This window comes from Conger conger, chromosome 10, assembly GCF_963514075.1.
Source record: "Conger conger chromosome 10, fConCon1.1, whole genome shotgun sequence".
Classification (NCBI taxonomy): domain Eukaryota; kingdom Metazoa; phylum Chordata; class Actinopteri; order Anguilliformes; family Congridae; genus Conger; species Conger conger.
In genome coordinates this window covers 21629154-21648266 of record NC_083769.1, presented here as the reverse complement: position 1 = coordinate 21648266, position 19113 = coordinate 21629154, and the positions used below count along the sequence as shown (strand labels likewise).

Below are 19113 nucleotides of genomic sequence, written 5' to 3'. Positions count from 1 at the left end.
ACAGAGAGCCTGGTAATAGTGTCATATATCATGCAGGGGAAATAAATAGCATGGAACAGCACAAGATCACAGCTGCACGCTGAAGAACACAAACATCCTTTTCATTAAGAGTGATTATTACTGTGTTTTCACCTAAACAGAAAAGGATGAACGGACGGCAGGGGAGGGGGGGGGTGGTCTTATTCCAAGAAGTGAGTAGATTGTTTTTCTAACCAGCAGCGGCAGAAAGAGAGAATGAGAGAGAGAGAGAGGTGTCAATATACTGGGTATTCAAGCAGCCGTACCAGGAACGTGTGTTCCAGCAGAGCCTAATGCAGCAGCTGAAGCTGTAATTGCTTCAGAGTGCGAGAGGCCGGCAGGGCGCTCGGCCAGGATGATTAGCTGGAATGCGTGTGCCCTGCCGCTCCGTGTGGCTCGGCACTGGGGCGTGTTCCTCCGCCGCACCGTCTCCCTTCTCAGAAACTGCGCGTGGGTGTCATAATTTCGCTCATTCCACACCTCTCCCAAACTATTCACGGGGTCTCCGCCCTCCCCCCTTCACCATGGTTACACAAAATGAGAGAACAGATTTTCACATCCTGCTGCGTTTCTACCTATGCGACCAAGCATAATACGCCTCCGTGATTTTTCAAAGTGTTTTTTTTAATTTTTTATTTCATTTCATTTAATTGTCTTATCAACCGTAATTCTCTACCAGTTTTGGATGTCTCATCTGCGCGTTTCACATCTCTCTGAACTCCTTTCTGTAAATTTCAGGAAAGTGCAAACGTGCTCTGCACTTCAAAGGGGGGCGGGGGGAAAATCAGGGGTGTGTCACAGCCAGTGGGGCCCATCCACACACTGAATCAGAGCCTTAACAAAAACCAGAGCATGGGGCCCATCCATGAATTGCAAGAGTGCCTTAAAAGAAAACAGACCGAACATCCATACACTGCAAAAGTGTCTAAACCGAACAGGCCCAGAGAGAGTGCGTCCCATCCACATCCACTGGCGCCTAACTTTAGATGAAACTGGGGTGGGGGCATCCCAGTTTTTATTTATTTATTTGTTTTGTTTAATGACAATTCTCAGCTATTCAAAGCCCTTTAATGTGCACAATAATCTCCTTTCTCAATGAATGAATGAAATTATGAAAAGGTCAGATTACATTGCCGGTCATGGTCTAACTCTATGGGACCTTACATGAATGGGTCCAAAATCAAAAGCAATACTAAAAGAAAATCCACTGTACAAATGGCTCAAAGTAATTAGGCTATGCAATCATCCTTTGATTTGTGAATCCATTTCTCTGAATGGTTAGCAATGCCATTTTCCATAAAAACCCAATTTGATGGATTCAGTTTTCATACAATAATTCATTATATTAATAACATGTCATACAACACTCACATCACAAAGTATTAATCTAACAATGAACAAAAGCTATTGGTAGTTCAGTTCAGTGTTCTCATGCACTGTTTTGGAAAGCTGACAGTGACAAACACAACAGAGCCTGCTGTCTTTTAAGAAAATGTTCTCGTAAGAAAATGTTTGCCGAAAAGGTGACTTTATGAAATGTTGACTTTTGTGTGCTACACAACACTATTTGTATTTTTGAAGTTTTAACTATATTATGAGCAAAAAGTTATTTGGCTATGAAACTAGCTGGCTATATAACGAAGATATAATAGTCTACCACAAACAATGCAACTGTAACTTAGAGTTTGAGAGAAATCAAGGTTTAGCTAAACACGGAAGATTCAACACGTAAAGAGATAAAAAGAATGTGTAGCTGCCCAAATTGCACTCCAGACAAGCGATGACTGAAACTCTGTATACTATTACTTATCTAGTCAGAAAACAATACCAGTTAGCCATCAGTAACAACAAACAAATGAGCTATTACTAGCTTACTGAATTTACAAATATCCACAATAGGCACAACGGTTGTGCGATCGCTAGCTACTATGTTCGTATTGCCTCAGGTGGACATTTGTAAATTCGTCAAGCTAACTATAGCGAACTGGTATTGTTTTATAACTAGATATATAGTCTTTGCTTGGATAATAAGCAGTAGTACACAGAGTTTCAGTGATCGCTTGTCTGGAGTGTAATTTGGGCAGCTACACGCGAACAATCAGAATAAGCCCTCATGCCATTGGCTGTGGCAGTTAGAACCAATTTTCAACCAATGAGCTTGAATTATTGCACAGCTGTACAATGTTTTGGTGCAGAGTGATTGCCTGTCAACTGTGTATTTTCAAACCTGAACTGAAGGACTATAAACACAGGCAGAGGGTGAGTCAACATGTCAGTGAGCCTTTTTCAATGATAGGAAGGGATATACAGGTCTTGTAGCAATGTTTTAACATAAAAATCTTACCTATTGTATCTTTAACTAATTGCGGTGTTTATAAAGTTATAGCGGCCAAAAATCATAGTTTTCTGTGACAAAAAACCAGGGGGTCTAAAAGACAGTCTTGTCCCACTGAATTAAGTGTGTGGGCAGGAGCCCATTTTTACCATATGGAGTGGGTGCCTAGGTAACAGAAACCAGATTGTGGGTCCTATCCACACACTGCAACAGCACCTAAACAGGATAAGCCCCGTCTCCAGCCAGTTCACCAGAATTTCCTTCAACGTGACAGAAACCTGCCATGGCTGAGAATAGCAGCCACAGCAGACGACATACGGTAAGAGTCTGCAGCTGGAGCTTGGCGGGCACATGAATAACAGGGGATCCCATATGGCTGTGCTTAGTTTGACGCATCTGGTTCGGCATGTGATGCAACCTGATACGCAACCTGCCTTTTAAAACCGTTTCAAACAAGTAGCAATCCCGGTCGGCAGAAATCCAGAGGTGGCGGCTCAGTCTGAAATGTGAGTGTGTGGTGCGAGTGTCCTGCTACAAGGAGAGCCATCGCCAGTGTGGTGCAAGCTGTAGCACGTGTCCCTGAAATCATAAACAATGCAGTTCTTGCCCATTAGAATCCAGGACACTCCCACTAATAATACAGTTCATCATCGTATATTGGCAGCGTGGTTACTGGCTTAGAGACGTGGCCCACAATTAGCCGATGACAGCGCCACGATAACCACAACTGTAAAGAATGAGGGGCCAAATGTGTTCCAAACAATGTGGCAAGAGATGAGAGCGGAAGTTTGAGTAGTCTTGGGCCACGGTCCAAGCCACACGCGTACACACACAGCCAAGTGACACCCAGTGAACAATGTATACGTTGTGCTGAATGCAGATCTGAGGTCTCGCAACAGAAGGATTGAGCACTACCGTTTAACCCTTAATTACTGTTTGAATTTAGCCAATGCTTCAAAGTTTTCCAAAACGTATTTCTCCCCCCCCGCTTTGGAAAATAAGGTATTTAGCCTCTGTGCAACGAGAAGGGTGTTAAACAATGAGAACGTGAAACCTTTCTCAAACACTTGGCACAGCAATAGACAATACAACCAATCTACCGTTTTGCTTACTGGTTTGGTAACAAGAGAGGAAGAGATTTTGTTTACCAATAAAGGCGCAGGCCTTGGTCCAAATGCGTGCACCTCCCTCGCTCCGCGGCAGGGCTGAACTTTGGACCGGTCGCTGCTGTGACAGCAGGATGAATAGGCAGGCATGTAGCTGGCCGGGTGACAAATTGGAATAAAGCTGCCGGTGGGTCGCTGCTGGAGCGAGGGCCCAGAGCCCTTCAGAGGCCCTTTCAGAGGCCGGGTAAAAACAGCCCCTAATCCTGCCAGACTCGGCACGGTGGGCTCCCCGCGGCGGGGGGGCGCGGGCCACCGGCAGCGCTAAACACGTCCCCTCACCGGGACCCGCCTACCTCCCGCCCGGTTCCTGCGATTGGTCAGCTTCTGGGACCATGCCATTCTCACGCCCTGGGGTTGGCCACCCCAAGCCCTCCTGCGGTCAGTGGTAAAGTCCAGTGGAGAGGGGTCAATGACAGCAAGTGTAGGCTATATGTGGCTGAGCCATCGGTTGGGGCTTATGAATGATTAGCCAAACTCCCCCATATTATTGATAAATATGTTGTGGACATGACAAGACCATTTCATCCGTCTTTCCGCATGCCGGTGTGCTCCATCTGTCATTTCAGATGAGTTGCCACGCTACCAAACCGCTCTGTCGTGTCTTTTCTTAATTCAATGAAAATTCTTTGCAAAACAAATGTATTTCCAGAGATGCGCTTCCAGTGATAATGACATCAAAGGTCTTTAAACATACTGCCTTCCCGGTTTAACAGGTGTGAGAGTATTGTCTCAAAGCCTAGTTCTTCAATTACTAATGGCTAAAGGTCCTACTGAGCAAAGATTGACCTAATTTCCCATTCGTTTCAGGCACACGACTGAATTGAGGTTCATTTCCGTCGCCTGAAAGGCAGAATCAATAAGATACAAATCCGGACAATTTAGGAATCGATAAAAGCCCCGGCCGCACCACGCTAGCAGGGGAAGGGAAACAAAGCAGCAGCACTTCTGCAGAGGGCAGTGTTTTTGTGGGGCAGTGTGCGGGTAGCGGTCTGTGGGGCAGTGTGCACGGGGCGCTCTGTGGGGCAGTGTGTGGGGCAGCGTGCGGGCGGTCTGTGGGGCAGTGTGCGGGGCGGTCTGTGGGGCAGTGTGTGGGTGCTCTGTGGGGCAGTGTGCGGGGCGGTCTGTGGGGCAGTGTGTGGGGCGGTCTGTGGGGCAGTGTGTGGGCGGTCTGTGGGGCAGTGTGCGGGGCGGTCTGTGGGGCAGTATGCGGGACGGTCTGTGGGGCAGTGTGCGGGTGCTCTGTGGGGCAGTATGCGGGACGGTCTGTGGGGCAGTATGCGGGACGGTCTGTGGGGCAGTGTGCGGGTGCTCTGTGGGGCAGTATGCGGGACGGTCTGTGGGGCAGTGTGTGGGCGGTCTGTGGGGCAGTGTGCGGGGCGGTCTGTGGGGCAGTGTGCGGGTAGCGATCTGTGGGGCAGTGTGCGGGTGCTCTGTGGGGCAGTATGCGGGACGGTCTGTGGGGCAGTATGCGGGACGGTCTGTGGGGCACTGTGTGGGCGGTCTGTGGGGCAGTGTGCGGGGCGGTCTGTGGGGCAGTATGCGGGACGGTCTGTGGGGCAGTATGCGGGACGGTCTGTGGGGCAGTGTGCGGGTGCTCTGTGGGGCAGTGTGTGGGCGGTCTGTGGGGCAGTGTGCGGGGCGGTCTGTGGGGCAGTGTGCGGGGCGGTCTGTGGGGCAGTATGCGGGACGGTCTGTGGGGCAGTGTGCGGGTGCTCTGTGGGGCAGTATGCGGGACGGTCTGTGGGGCAGTGTGCGGGTGCTCTGTGGGGCAGTGTGCGGGTGCTCTGTGGGGCAGTATGCGGGACGGTCTGTGGGGCAGTGCGCGGGTGCTCTGTGGGGCAGTGTGCGGGTAGCGATCTGTGGGGCAGTGCGCGGGCGGTCTGTGGGGCAGTGTGCGGGACGGTCTGTGGGGCAGTGTGCGGGTGCTCTGTGGGGCAGTGTGCGGGTAGCGATCTGTGGGGCAGTGCACGGGCGGTCTGTGGGGCAGTGTGCGGGTAGCGATCTGTGGGGCAGTGTGCGGGCGCTCTGCAGAATGATGCAGTGGGCCTCAGACCTCGCGATATATTTGCAGGGCCTGGTTTCTGTCGACGGTAAAAATGGAAAGTACGGAATGCAAGGTCCAGATGGTGAGTCACATTTAAGAAGAAACATCTCTCCTGCAGGATCCAGAGCCCTCCGCTGGGGGAACGAGCAAAGATGTGACCCAATTCCTAGTGAACTTTAAGCTGTGTTTCACCTCGGCACAGAGTCTAAAGCAACACCAGAGCATAAAGCAGCCTGTTAATAATTACAGTGAGACCACAAAACATTACTGGGGTCTGTGAGCATCGGAAACTGGCCCCATCTGGACGCGCCAGGGCTTGATAAACAATCGATTCATCACCTCCTTGTGATCACAAAATCATAGGCAACAAACACTGGAGAAACTCGTAAAAATATTGGGATTTCGCCATGTCCTTCAGGTTGGGAGAAAAAACCCATAGAGAGGGCATTTTATTACCAAAATCAAAACTCCAACATTACCAAAAACCAACCCCCTTCAACTTAAAGTCTGGTTCTCGAACATTGGTCCGCCTGCAAGTTAACAAGTTAGCTCTTTAATTTCGTTATTTCAAGTTTGAACAGTCAGAATTCTGACCGATAGCCAGGCCAATATTTTTGCTGGAAACTTGATTAGAAGACTGAAATTGGTCAATAGTTGAAGTGCTTCTGAAGGATGATATTTCAGGCTCCAATTTAGTTGACAGTGGAATTCATGCAACTACATTTAGTTAGCAAATAACAGTGGCAAAGCTTCTGATGTAATTTACATCAATGCAAAGTCAACCGTACGCATGGACCACTCGGCATCAATAGCGTTGAAAGACACCAAGGGAATGACAGACAGTTTCAGTGCTTCAGGCCAAAAGTAAACCGTTTCAGTTTCACCCTGAGCATTTAATCGAAAAACTAACGTTAAAAAGAATTGTTTAGGAGCCATTTTTGCTTGTGCCACTCCAGGTTTCTTGGGTCATAAAGCCTCATAATTTCTGAATTTTAATCACTAAAGGCAAACAAGCTAGAATTCAGTCATTGTAAGTTTGATTTCCACTGTAGTGACATGAAACAGTCAAACTATGTTTTCCATGAGAAAAATGCTCTTGCTCACACTGCTGTCCAAGTTCTGAGGCTCCATAGTGCCAACCCTACTAACACTGGACAAATGTCTTTATAGCATTTATCTGAGGAAAAAAAGGCAACTCTTGACCCAATGCACAGCCATATATACTAAAACAAACACGCCAAAATGTCGACCTGTGTGCAAAAACCTTCCACCACTGAAGAGTAGCCTAATTTTCTCTAATTTTGTAGCTCACAGGAAGGCTGTAAATAGCGTGCGATTGGTTGGTTTTCATCACCGCATTCAGGAGAGATGGATGGAGGGTTACGCAATGGCAGCAGAGGCTTCTTCATAAGCAGTCCACTTCAGCCACTGCGAAAAAACAACCGTTCCCTCTGAGGCCCATCTGTCAAGGAAATGGCACCTTCTAACTGCCCATGCATGCTCTTACAGGAGCTACAGCTTATGGGCGGTGACGTAGTTCTCAGGCTGAAGGACCCTCTCGTGCATGACATTTGCCATTTTCTGCAGAACTTTCCTGCTTTTACTGAATCCGTGGCATCAAGGCCTTCCACTTCTGCCCAGTAACGGCACAATGACATTTTGAACGTGCGTATTGTTCCTCCTTTTACCTAACCACAGGTTCCGTGACAAATCTGTTAATTAGGGGAGACTTTGCTAAGACAGAAGCATTGACATGCACATATTAGTAGAAAAAAATAAAATAAACAAGTAATATTATCGTAGTGTAATACATAAAGACGTTGAGGGCCTTCTGCTGTTTTGCCCTGATTAAAAGCATGTGAACTACGCTTGTCCTCCTCCTGTTTCCGTCCCGCGGATAATGCCCTCAAAAGCATTCAGCAGAATGACGGACTCTGGTTTCAGCCATTTTGGGAAAGACCAAAGGTGACCACAGTCCGTCGTGATTAAAGACTGGCCTTCAGGGTAGTGGGCACAGGCAGACAGCGCAGACCCGCACAACTCTAGCAGCAGGAGAGCGGCAGCGCCCTGGACCATTAACAAACCTGGGACATACAGAACAACACTGTACAGAGTTTACAAAGCAACACTAACCTGAGCAGTGCCTACAGTGGGCCCTCCAACCAATCAGAATCCATTAGGCGGCACACACCAGGACAGAAACAAAGGCCACCTCTAGAAGCGTTGTGCAGCATGTAATCCGTTTGAAAAGTTTCTGGCTCTCAATTCCCGGTTCCTCTCTCTCGCTCCCCCTTTATCTCCTAACCCTCTCTCTTGCTCCCTCTCATTCCCTCTCTCTCAAGTTGAGGTCAGACCCTGGCAATAGCGGACGAGTGTTAGAGTGTATTTGTTCAGCACTGCGATAGGCAAGAGATGACCGGCGTTAATGTTTAACCTAATGTTTAATGAGGTCACAGGGCCAAACTCCAGCAACTCTGGGCAGATGCAGTTAAAGAGAGAGGATTCAGCAGCCCCTAGCTTCACAGTGGAGGAGTCTACATCCACACCCACGCCAAAATCCCTCAACCACACGCTGCGTTGTGCACCCACACAGGTCCGAGCAGAGAGATTGCAAAATAAGTAGGTAATGCTCCTTTTTACAGTGCACAAAGTACTCAGCATTTACCAGGTAAATATAAGGTAAAATAGCACAATTTGGGTAATTACTACTGGTGAAAAAATAGGTCATTCAGAAAGAATAGAAATGCTTGGAAACCCATCAATTCCAGTGACTGCCTTGTAGTTCTGAAAGTTTCAGGTTGGTGAGAGATATACATGTGCTACAGGGGCCGATAGAGTTCAATTTTGTACTTGAATCACATGAATTGATCAGTAATAGAGGAGGTGTTTAAGTTTTCTCCATTTTAGTTTTTAGCATTCTCTTTTCTTTCTTTATTTGTATTTTTTTTTTTACCTGCGGTAATTATCAAATGATGCGTTATTATTACCACAAACAAATCTGGCAAATAAGTAGTACACAGGGGACTGTAAAAGATGTAAATTAATAATGTCACACCGTATATGAGCTGCATGCCATTAAAGATTTAAAATTTCACAGTACACCTCAATCTGACATCACCAGATGGCCCCTGCACGTCATTCCAACTCCATTAAATACATTTTAAGCACAAACCGTGTGTATCAACACGGTCTCAATTGCATCAGCTCCATGGTTTCATTCATAAAGACACTCTGTTAATGACAGGAAGTAACCGGCTAAACTGTTAAGCTTCACAGAAGGTGAAGCCAATTGCAAATGGCTAAGATCTTATTAAAATTCTCCCAGGAGAGACTGCTCGGGATTTCAAAGATAAACGGCAGTTTGAATAAACTCACACTACACCAGCTGATCAACAAGGTTTCATGACTTTAGTTGCCTTGGCTTGGATCCCTTATGACCGAAATTGACTGCAAACTGGAATTGCCCACATGACATTGGAATGTTCTGGCAAGCCGTTTGATATGTACAGCTTTATGATTAACAGAACAGAATGTCAAAACATTGCCTGACCAACCTGGACAGCAAAACACAAGCAAACAGTGGAAAAATAAAACACTCTGCAGTGCCAAGCCTTTCATAAACTCCTGCTACAAAGCAAAAACAAACTTCATTTCCCAAGCTCCACCACTGGAGACCCCACAGGTCTGGAAAAAAGATCTGGAGTAAATCTCCTGTTCAAATTCCAACCACCGGGGGCAGAATCACTGAAGTAACTTGTATAAAATCAAAGGCAGAATACGATGCACAGCATATCAACTGAAGCACAAGTCTCCAGGAAATCATTCACAGCATGCCTGAAATGTATTTCCCAGCCAACACCAGGACGTCAATATGTGCCGTTTATTAAAACCCAACAGGTGGCAATTCTAAGTCATAGGATCCAGAAAGGTCAACCCTCAACTACTTACTAGTTCACTTTCTAGATGTCATTTTTCTTCACAGAATGACATGAAATTATTCAAATGAGAACAAAAGGTAATAAAAGGGAGGTAAATGTGTTTATCCAAGCATTCATTTCTCCGGACAGGTGCCGCAGGGCACAGGTTCTCCGTGTTGGAGGAGAATAGGCTGGCCTCAGGTAAGGCCCATGAATGATTTACAGGTAAAGCTACACTCCAGCAAGTGCCGTGGAAATGCATAGGGTAATGTGCATCCCTCTGCTGGAAATCAGAGCAACATGATCCCCCTCCTAAATCCAATTAAACATTGGGTCGGGGGCGCGACATCAGCTCATATGACAGAGCTGAAACAAAGCCCGGCCACTCCCCCCATCCGGATTAACGAACGAGACCAAACTGCTCGTCTTCACAGCTCGACGGAGGGGCGAAAGTGGCCAAAAGCACCAGCCTCCCTGGAGCATCACCCTGTGCATTTACTGGACTCATTATCACTAATTTGCCACACTCCTCTAGTGGAAGTGTGAGGGGGTTATCACTAATTTGCCACACTCCTCTAGTGGAAGTGTGAGGGGGTTATCACTAATTTGCCACACTCCTCTGGTGGCAGTGTGAGGGGGTTATCACTAATTTACCACACTCCTCTAGTGGCAGTGTGAGGGGGGTGTTGCTAATGCACTGTACTCCATCAAAAGGCAGTCTGAATGGGTTATCAATAATGGACTGAAGTCCTCTGGTAGCAGTCTGAGGGAGGTTATCCCGAATTCGACTGCACTTGGGTCCCACAAGGGTTTTGGGATACCACACGGCTACACATTGCCATCCCATCCCTGCCAGGAAGACACCCCGCAAGAGGAAAAGCAGAGCTCACCGAGAGAAGCAAACGGGGAAGGCCTCTATTACACACTGCTGCATCCAGTGTAACACGACCCTCCCGTCAGCCATTACACACTGCTGCATCCAGTGTAACACGACCCTCCCGTCAGCCATTACACACTGCTGCATCCAGTGTAACATGACTCTCCTGTCAGCCATTACACACTGCTGCATCCAGAGTAACACAACTCCCCGGCCGGCAATACACACTGCTGCATCCAGTGTAACACGACCCTCCTGTCAGCCATTACACACTGCTGCATCCAGTGTAACATGACTCTCCTGTCAGCCATTACACACTGCTGCATCCAGTGTAACACAACCCTCCCGTCAGCCATTACACACTGCTGCATCCAGTGTAACACAACCCTCCTGTCAGCCATTACACACTGCTGCATCCAGTGTAACACGACCCTCCCGTCAGCCATTACACACTGCTGCATCCAGTGTAACATGACTCTCCTGTCAGCCATTACACACTGCTGCATCCAGTGTAACACAACCCTCCTGTCAGCCATTACACACTGCTGCATCCAGTGTAACACAACCCTCCCGTCAGCCATTACACACTGCTGCATCCAGAGTAACACGACTCCCCGGCCGGCAATACACACTGCTGCATCCAGTGTAACACGACCCTCCTGTCAGCCATTACACACTGCTGCATCCAGTGTAACACGACCCTCCTGTCAGCCATTACACACTGCTGCATCCAGTGTAACACAACCCTCCTGTCAGCCATTACACACTGCTGCATCCAGTGTAACACAACCCTCCTGTCAGCCATTACACACTGCTGCATCCAGTGTAACACGACTCCCCGGCCGGCAATACACACTGCTGCATCCAGTGTAACACGACCCTCCTGTCAGCCATTACACACTGCTGCATCCAGTGTAACACGACCCTCCTGTCAGCCTCGGGAGATGGCGAGGAAGCCTGACTAACCTCAGAATCAACGGAGTCTCCGTCCTGCCCCAACATAAAGCTGTCTATCAGCAGTCACAAAGGCATCGTAGGCAGACAAAAACGCTGTAAGCAATCAAATCAACACAGGCCTCCGCCGCAAAGGAACAGGCTTACAAGTATGATCGGGCATTCCCAATTGGCAGGAACGACAGACTGGTTTTTTAAAAAAGGATTACGACCTTGTTGTTGACACCTGGGGAGAACTTGGCCCGAATGCGTTGTGATGAGTTAGTCATTCACAGAGAGTCAGGAGGAAGAAAACCAAAACCCCCCCCCAAAAAAGAAACCCTTTGACAGTCAGCTAGATGTCTGGCAAGATTTAGCTATAATATATTTTTTAAAAGCAACAAAGAAACAGAACATGACTTGTAGGCCTTTTACAATATATGAATACCTACAAGTCGTAGCTAATGAGGAGCAATCAAAACCAGACCTAGCATGCCAAAGATTCATCAAACTTGCACTCCACACCATGTAGTTGAATTAGCGCAATTAGAGCAATAAAAACAGCACAATAATGCACTGCCCCTCCTTTCCCGTATGTAAACCCACATTTCGAATGTAAAATCACAGCCAATCAGAGTGCAGTGTGAACAGGGCGCAGCCCACGCTCCGTACCGTGTGAGGCCGTGTCACAGTTCCATCCCTGTTTCCATCCAATGTGACAGCAGAAGGGAGAATGGGCGGGGTTGTGCGCCCCCCACCAAGCCAGGGGGGAAAACACAACAGACAATAATCTGGGCAAACCAAATGAAGTGGAAGCCAGCAAAGCAGTGCCAAGCGCACCAACCGAAGCCATTTACCACAGGTGAAAAGTGCAAGAGTTGACCTGATAATGGCTTATAAACACAGTTACTGTTTGTTTAAAAAGAATAATAACATAACCTGACATTCCGTTTCACACCTACGCAGTCCATCAGAAAGCAGCGAATGTGCGGGTGCCATTGCTCCGCTTCCCGTGCAAGTGCCTGTGCCAACGAGCTCCACTTTCCAATGACGTCCAATTTGCAAAGTTGAATGGGTCACGCTCTTCTACCTACTTCAGTAATTAAATTGTCCGGTCGGTTTTCACGGATGGGCTCTCAGTCACAAAACCCACGGGCCCATCCAGAGTCTCCTAGCCACCTGCTGTCCACTCACCAAAGAAAAACGCTCAAATGATCCCGCCAGAGCCATTACCTGCTCCCTGCGAGTGCTTCGCAACGACATGACTCTTCTTTTCTTGGCCTTTTGGCGACAGACCTTAGCCCAGGCGAACAGGCTGGGGTCTAATCAGCCAATTATCCCAAGGGATGATTAGCCAGCTGGACTTTAGCACGGCTACAGCGCCAGTATTATCAGCCCTAACGTATGCTTTACCATCTGTGCCACAGGGTACTTACAGCAAACTGTGGCTGATCCCACCATCGCCTCCGTCCCAGCCAAGTGGACTTAAAGCCAGGACCGAACAGGTGCTTTGCCCCAGGTACCGCTGTTCCCGAGAGGCGTTCCGATGCATGCAGCAAGCTCAGGCCAGATTAACTGCCCTTACGAGGCAGATTTAGAAATGCTTTAGCATGTCCAACCTTAGCTTTTCTTTGGCAGCCCCACTCCAAGGAAAGCGGTCAGGGTCCAGGTTTAACAGCAGCCCCCCCTTCAGCCCTCCGGCGCCCCCATAACGCTACAAATGGAAGGCTTCCGCACCACCGCCACCACTTTCGGCAGAAACATTCTTCTCATTTTTTCCATGTGCACAAACAGATGCGAGAGCCACTAAAGTCATTTCTCTTAATATGCAGTACTCGAACAGAACCAGAGGGAAAAAAACCTCTACGCCCACCACATATCTTTCATGGTTTCATTGCCCATATTTACATAGTTCATATTTACGCTGTTCATACATAATTCAACTATAGGTACTTCCAAATGTTTCACATGGACAATATACATACAGTGTAGTAAGCATTTGAACAGTGACGCATTATTTTGTCTTGGCTCTGTACTCCAGCACATTGAATTTGAAATGAAACTATGCCATTACTATGAAGTTAAAACACAGACAATTAGCTTTAATTTCAAGGTTTGTACATCCACATTGGGTGAGTTTATGAATTGCAGCCATTTAAATACATAGTCCCCCCATTTTTAGGGGACCAAAAGAAAATGGCTGCTGAAATGTTTCTTGGACAGGTGAGCTAAGTTTCATCATTACTTCATGCATTGAAGAGGTAACAAAATGTCTACAGTTGATTCTAGGAGTGCCATCTACATTTTGAGCAAAACATTTTTAATGCCCGTAAAACAGGCAATCATTTGAAAAATCTGAATAAATAAATCAGATACATAGCAAATACACTCACTGTGCACTTTATTAGGGAATATTCCACAAGACGTTGAAAATATTCCTTTGAGTTTCTGTTCCATGTTGACATCACAATTTCTGCAGATTTGTCAGGTGCACATTCATGTGGCGAATCTCCCGTTCTACCACATTCCAAAGGTGTTCTATTGGATTCAGATACGATGGCTGAGAAGGCCACTGAAGAACATTGTACTCCTTGTCATGTTCATGAAACCAGTTTGAGAGGACTTCTGCTTTGTGACATGGTGCATTATCATGATGGAAGTAGCCATTAGAAGACAGGGACACATGGTCAGCAACAATACTCATACTCAAATAGGCTGTGGCATTCAAGTGATGATTGATTGGTATTAACGGGCCCATGGTATATTCCCCACACCATTACACCATTGGTACCAGGCTGGACTGTTAACACAAGGCAGGTTGGGTCCATGGATTCATGCGCTAGATTCTGATCCTACCATCTGTACGCCTCATCAGACCAGGCTAAGTTTTTCCAGTGTTTAACTGCCCAGTTTTGGTGAGCCTATGCCCACTGCAGCCTCAGCTTTCTGTTCTTGGCTGACAGAAGAGGAACCCGATGTTGTAGCGTATCTGCCTCAAGGTTCGACTTTCTGTCTTTATCAGCTCGAACCAGTCTGGCCATTATCCGTTGACCTCTCCCATCAACAAGGCGTTTCTGTCTGCAGAACCGCCACTCACTGGATGTTTTTTGTTTTTCTCACCATTCTGAGGAAGCTCTAGAGACTGTTACAGAAATACTCAAAACAGCCTGTCTGACACCAACAATTATGCCATGGTAGAAATCACTGAGATTTTCTCCCCATTCTGACAGTTGATGTGAATAATAATTGAAGCTCCTGACCTGTATCTGCATGAGTTTATGCATTGCATTGCTGTCACACAATTGGGTGATACCCGCAAGAATATGTTGTGTACAGGTGTTCCTAATAAAGTACTCATTGAGTGTATATCAGGTGCGTGAAAATCAACTGTTTGGTACATTGTTAAGAAGCAAGAACGCAAACGACCTGGTAGACCATAGAAGAGTAGTGTAGTGGATGACAGAGGAATCCTTTGAATGGAGAAGAAAACTCCCTTTGTAACTGCTCAACAGATCAAGAACACTCTCCACGATGTAGGTGTAGATGTGCCAAATACAACCATCAAGAGAAGACTACTGCTTAATATCAGACGGTTCACCACAAGATGCCAATCCCTGCAAGCCTTAAGAATATAATGGCCAGGTGTCTGCTCATTTCGGAATAATTCAGGCCGCGATACCAGGTTACGGTTAGAAAAACATACATGAAAAAAACCTGTTGTGTTTGGGAACAAAGTGTTATGGACAGATGAGACAAAGAGCAACCAGTAGCAGAGTGATGAAGTGTGGAGAAAACAGCTCACGATCCAAAGCTTACCAGCTCATCTGTCAAACATGGTGGAGGTGGTGTTATGGCTTGGGCATGTATGGCTGCCACTGGAATTGGCTCAATTGCGTTCATTGTGAGTATTGAATATGATGACTATCTACATTTGTGCACATTTGCCCAATTACTTTTGGTCCCCTAAAATTGGGGGGACTACACATAAAAAGAGCAGCAATTCCTCCACGGTTCACCCACTATGAATGTAAAAACCCTCAAATTAAAACTGAAAGTCCTCACTTTAACCACATAGTGATTGTTCTTTTTGCTGCAGTACAGAGCACAAACACCAAAAAATGTGATACTGTCCAAATATTTGGAATCTCAGCATAAACCAGCACATACAGTATACGGCAGCATACTCGGCATACCTGCGGTGGATGCAACGGGCACCAACAAGGGTTATTCCAACCCACACGGGCAACTTCAATAACAACATGTCCATGAAACTGCCACTAGGTACCTGCTTAAGCCAACATATCGCACTTCCACCTTTTGGCTTTACGGGGTCTGTCGCGTCTGTCCAAGCCGTAAGGGAGGACCTACAGGACCCGAGAGCAGGCGGCGTGGGCCGGGGGAGGAACACGTCTGCCTGAACCTGAGAAAGGCGCGTCGCCGACAGCACCCAGGGGCTGCTTTGCCTTCTTGACCCAAATGGAGAGGATTAGAACAGAGAACAGGTTTGCAACTCTACACTTCAGCTCAAACAAGGGAGACACAGAAACACAGTGCTTGGGCTGGGGGGGGGGGGGGGGGGGGGAGGCCAGGCGACTTTCAACAAGCCTTCTCCATTTTGTGAATGCCTACACACACACACACACACACAAGGGCGGAGATGGACAGGCAGCCGCGGGGAAAAGAACAGGCTTCCCCTTCGGCCATGACATAAAGGGTGGGAATTTGTGCCACAGAATTGGTCTCCCCGCTGGGTAGCCCTGAGCTGACCGATCAAAATTTAATGTCAATGGTCTGACAGCAAAGGCTGCAGCGATGTCGGTGATAAACATGAGAAGACGCTAAAGATGAGAACAATGGCTCTTGTCTGAATGACAGAGAGGAGCTGGTGTTACACGAGCCCCATCGGGGTGAGGGGGGGGAGGCCTGTCGGTCAGACCGAGGCCGGAGAAGAGGGCAGAGCCGGGGCTAGATCTCCATGTCCTTGCAAGTTCAAACCAGGCAAAGAAGAAGATCGATGAGGTTCTTCTGCACTGGCATTCATATTACGTGCAGCAGGCATTTTTGGACACCGTCTCTCCTAATAAGGAGGTATGGCGGGGGGAGCTGGAGAGCAGACTGGTGAGTGGGAGGCGGCTTGTCTGCTGTATTGACAAGGCTTAGGACTGCCTGCCAATATTCTGCCCTTTGATTGGCTTAGTGCTTAGTTCTCGAACCCCAAGGGACAACCCACATCATCATCAACAAAGAGTCAACATCAACAAATAACAGAAACCACCGCCTGCGGAACGGGTCTTTCGTTCGACTTACCGGTGAGCGGAATGTTGCTTCCGACATGGGGAAACTCCAGCTGGCACAACTATCTACGGTTACGCTAAATTACATCGAGACATCATCCAGAGTGACACAGCCGGCAATTTACACAATCTATTGACAGACCAGGTTGATTATCTGAGGCATTCACATTAAACAGCTCGCTCACAAGTCTGCAGCGCACCATCTGGAAACCGAGCCTGCCACCTCCCTGTCCCGAGGTCCGGTCCCGTCCTGTGACCGTCTTGCTGCAGTGCGCGTTTACGGGAGGCTGGGGTCCCTGGCATGGGTGCGACGAGTGCCCTCTTTTGGGACTAGCGGGGCCTCTCCGGGACCATGAGGACGCACTTACGCTGCGGCCGCTGAGACACGAGCGGCATGCGGCTCCAGGGTGAGCAGCCCTTCAAAATAAAAGCGGCCATGCCCAGGGCGGGATTCTTCGGAGGAAACCGGAGGCAGCTGGGCCGCACGTGGACGAAGCGCGAACGCCAATAGAGGCGAGACGAGATGGGGCTCCTCCATCTCCGCCACCACCACGCACCCTTGCCACACTCCCGTCATCTTCTCTGCATTAATTCTTTTGTTGTTGTTTTTTTTCAAAACGGTCTCTCTTTTCCCCCAGAAGGGAACAGCTGTCAGTGCAAAAATGAGAGTTTCACCTTTAGCCTACAACTCTGGTGTCAATTAATGAGGGAAAAAACAGGAGGGGAAAAAATCTCCCTGCTTGTGACTCATCCCCTCCTCCTGCTGCATCACTCAAACCACAGAAATCACTGGCCTGTTCTAGGAACCCCACCGTGGGCCACAGCGAGGAGCTCGCAAAACACAAATGAGACAAACGACGGACAGGAAAACACTTTCATATCTTAACCTCCAAAATCAATGTGCCGAGGAGCCCTGGAGCTGCCCGCTGAGCGGCTCCCTGTGGAGCGGGACAGAGAGGCAGGCTGCCCTGTACCAGCGTCTCCGTACCTACAGCCCTGTACCAGCGTCTCCATACCTACAGCCCTGTACCAGCGTCTCCGTACCTACAGCCCTGTACCAGCGTCTCCGTACCTACAGCCCTGTACCAGCGTCTCCGTACCTACAGCCCTGTACCAGCGTCTCCGTACCTACAGCCCTGTACCAGCGTCTCCGTACCTACAGCCCTGTACCAGCGTCTCCGTACCTACAGCCCTGTACCAGCGTCTCCGTACCTACAGCCCTGTACCAGCGTCTCCGTACCTACAGCCCTGTACCAGCGTCTCCGTACCTACAGCCCTGTACCAGCGTCTCTGTACCTACAGGGGACGCAGCTGTGCAGACTGATCCCCATGCAGCATCCTGCATGGTGCACATCTGCAGCACGTGGGGGTTCCACCAGCTGCCTACACGCCTATAAACCTTTATCTCAGATTAACATGAGAACAAGCTGCCGGATATACCACTGGGCCATTACAAACGTTTCGAATGCTTCAAGGCCTAATAACGCACCAAGACCACCTTACACTGTGGTTAGGCCAATCAGAGATGAGGACCAAAGGAGAGCGCATTCATTTAAGGCATTATCTTCCGGTCTCTGGAAACAGGAAGCAATTTTATTAAACAACTGCATCTGAAATGCCACCCAGGGCTCTGGGGTACATCGAGTCCCATCAATGCGAAAATGCTCCGTTCTGGCTCATTGATACGGACAGCGGAGCTGGAAACCAGCTCCAGTGTGCCAGCCTCTAATAACAACGGAACTTTGCCAGCTGTCAACCTTGGCTAAGCGACGTCCATTTAGGTAACACCCCAATTACCCGATTAGGACAATAATAGCCTGTTCATAAAGTGAAAAGCTACCATCGTTTGTACACACGGCCGACTTGCGGAGGGGAACATTTAGGAAAACAAAGGAGCCAGTCGAGGTTCTCTCAGGGGTGCCACAAACCGCCCGGGGAACCCGAGCAGGACACCCGAGCACCGGTCTCGGGCCCGTGGCTTTTTGGCGCACTCGCAACACTAAGTCTCCACCTTCACCGGGCAAGAATCGACACGGGGGGATCAAAGGTGAAGCCACGAGAGAAGCCACGCAAACACCCCGTGCTGAGGATGGAGGGAAACAGGAAGTTCCACGCAGCGCTCGGCAGGAAGTGAGGGGAGAGTAGGGCCGGGTGCACAGTCATTTTTAGTATACCAGTACGAATTCTCAGAATACGGCCATCATAAGTACTTATCTATTGGGAGGGGACGGAATGATTATATTTATTATTCATTCACGAGGGCAAGAATCCTTTTTTTCTTCCTCGCGGGAGGCAGTTTAAAGAAAATGTCAGTGAAAAAATAAATAAGTAACTCAAGGTTCCGTAGCGCTATACTAAGAGTGGAATGTGGGCATCATTCATCCCCGGAAGGGTAAGGTTAACAATAGCAGTTACAAGAGAAGAGGAACAAGAGTGTTCACTTTGCACAATGCAACCGTATCAGGCAGCACGGTTACATTATTTTACATAAAGAAACACCTACTATACAAGCAAAGGCCAGTTTATAGT

At 48.2% G+C, this 19113-nt stretch overlaps 1 protein-coding gene across 2 annotated transcripts in view; it reads right to left on the bottom strand.

The window, feature by feature from the left end:
- The window catches only part of LOC133138521 (vitamin D3 receptor A), a 51699-nt gene that overhangs the window by 20596 nt on the left and 11990 nt on the right, over nt 1-19113 (bottom strand). The window lies entirely within an intron of this gene.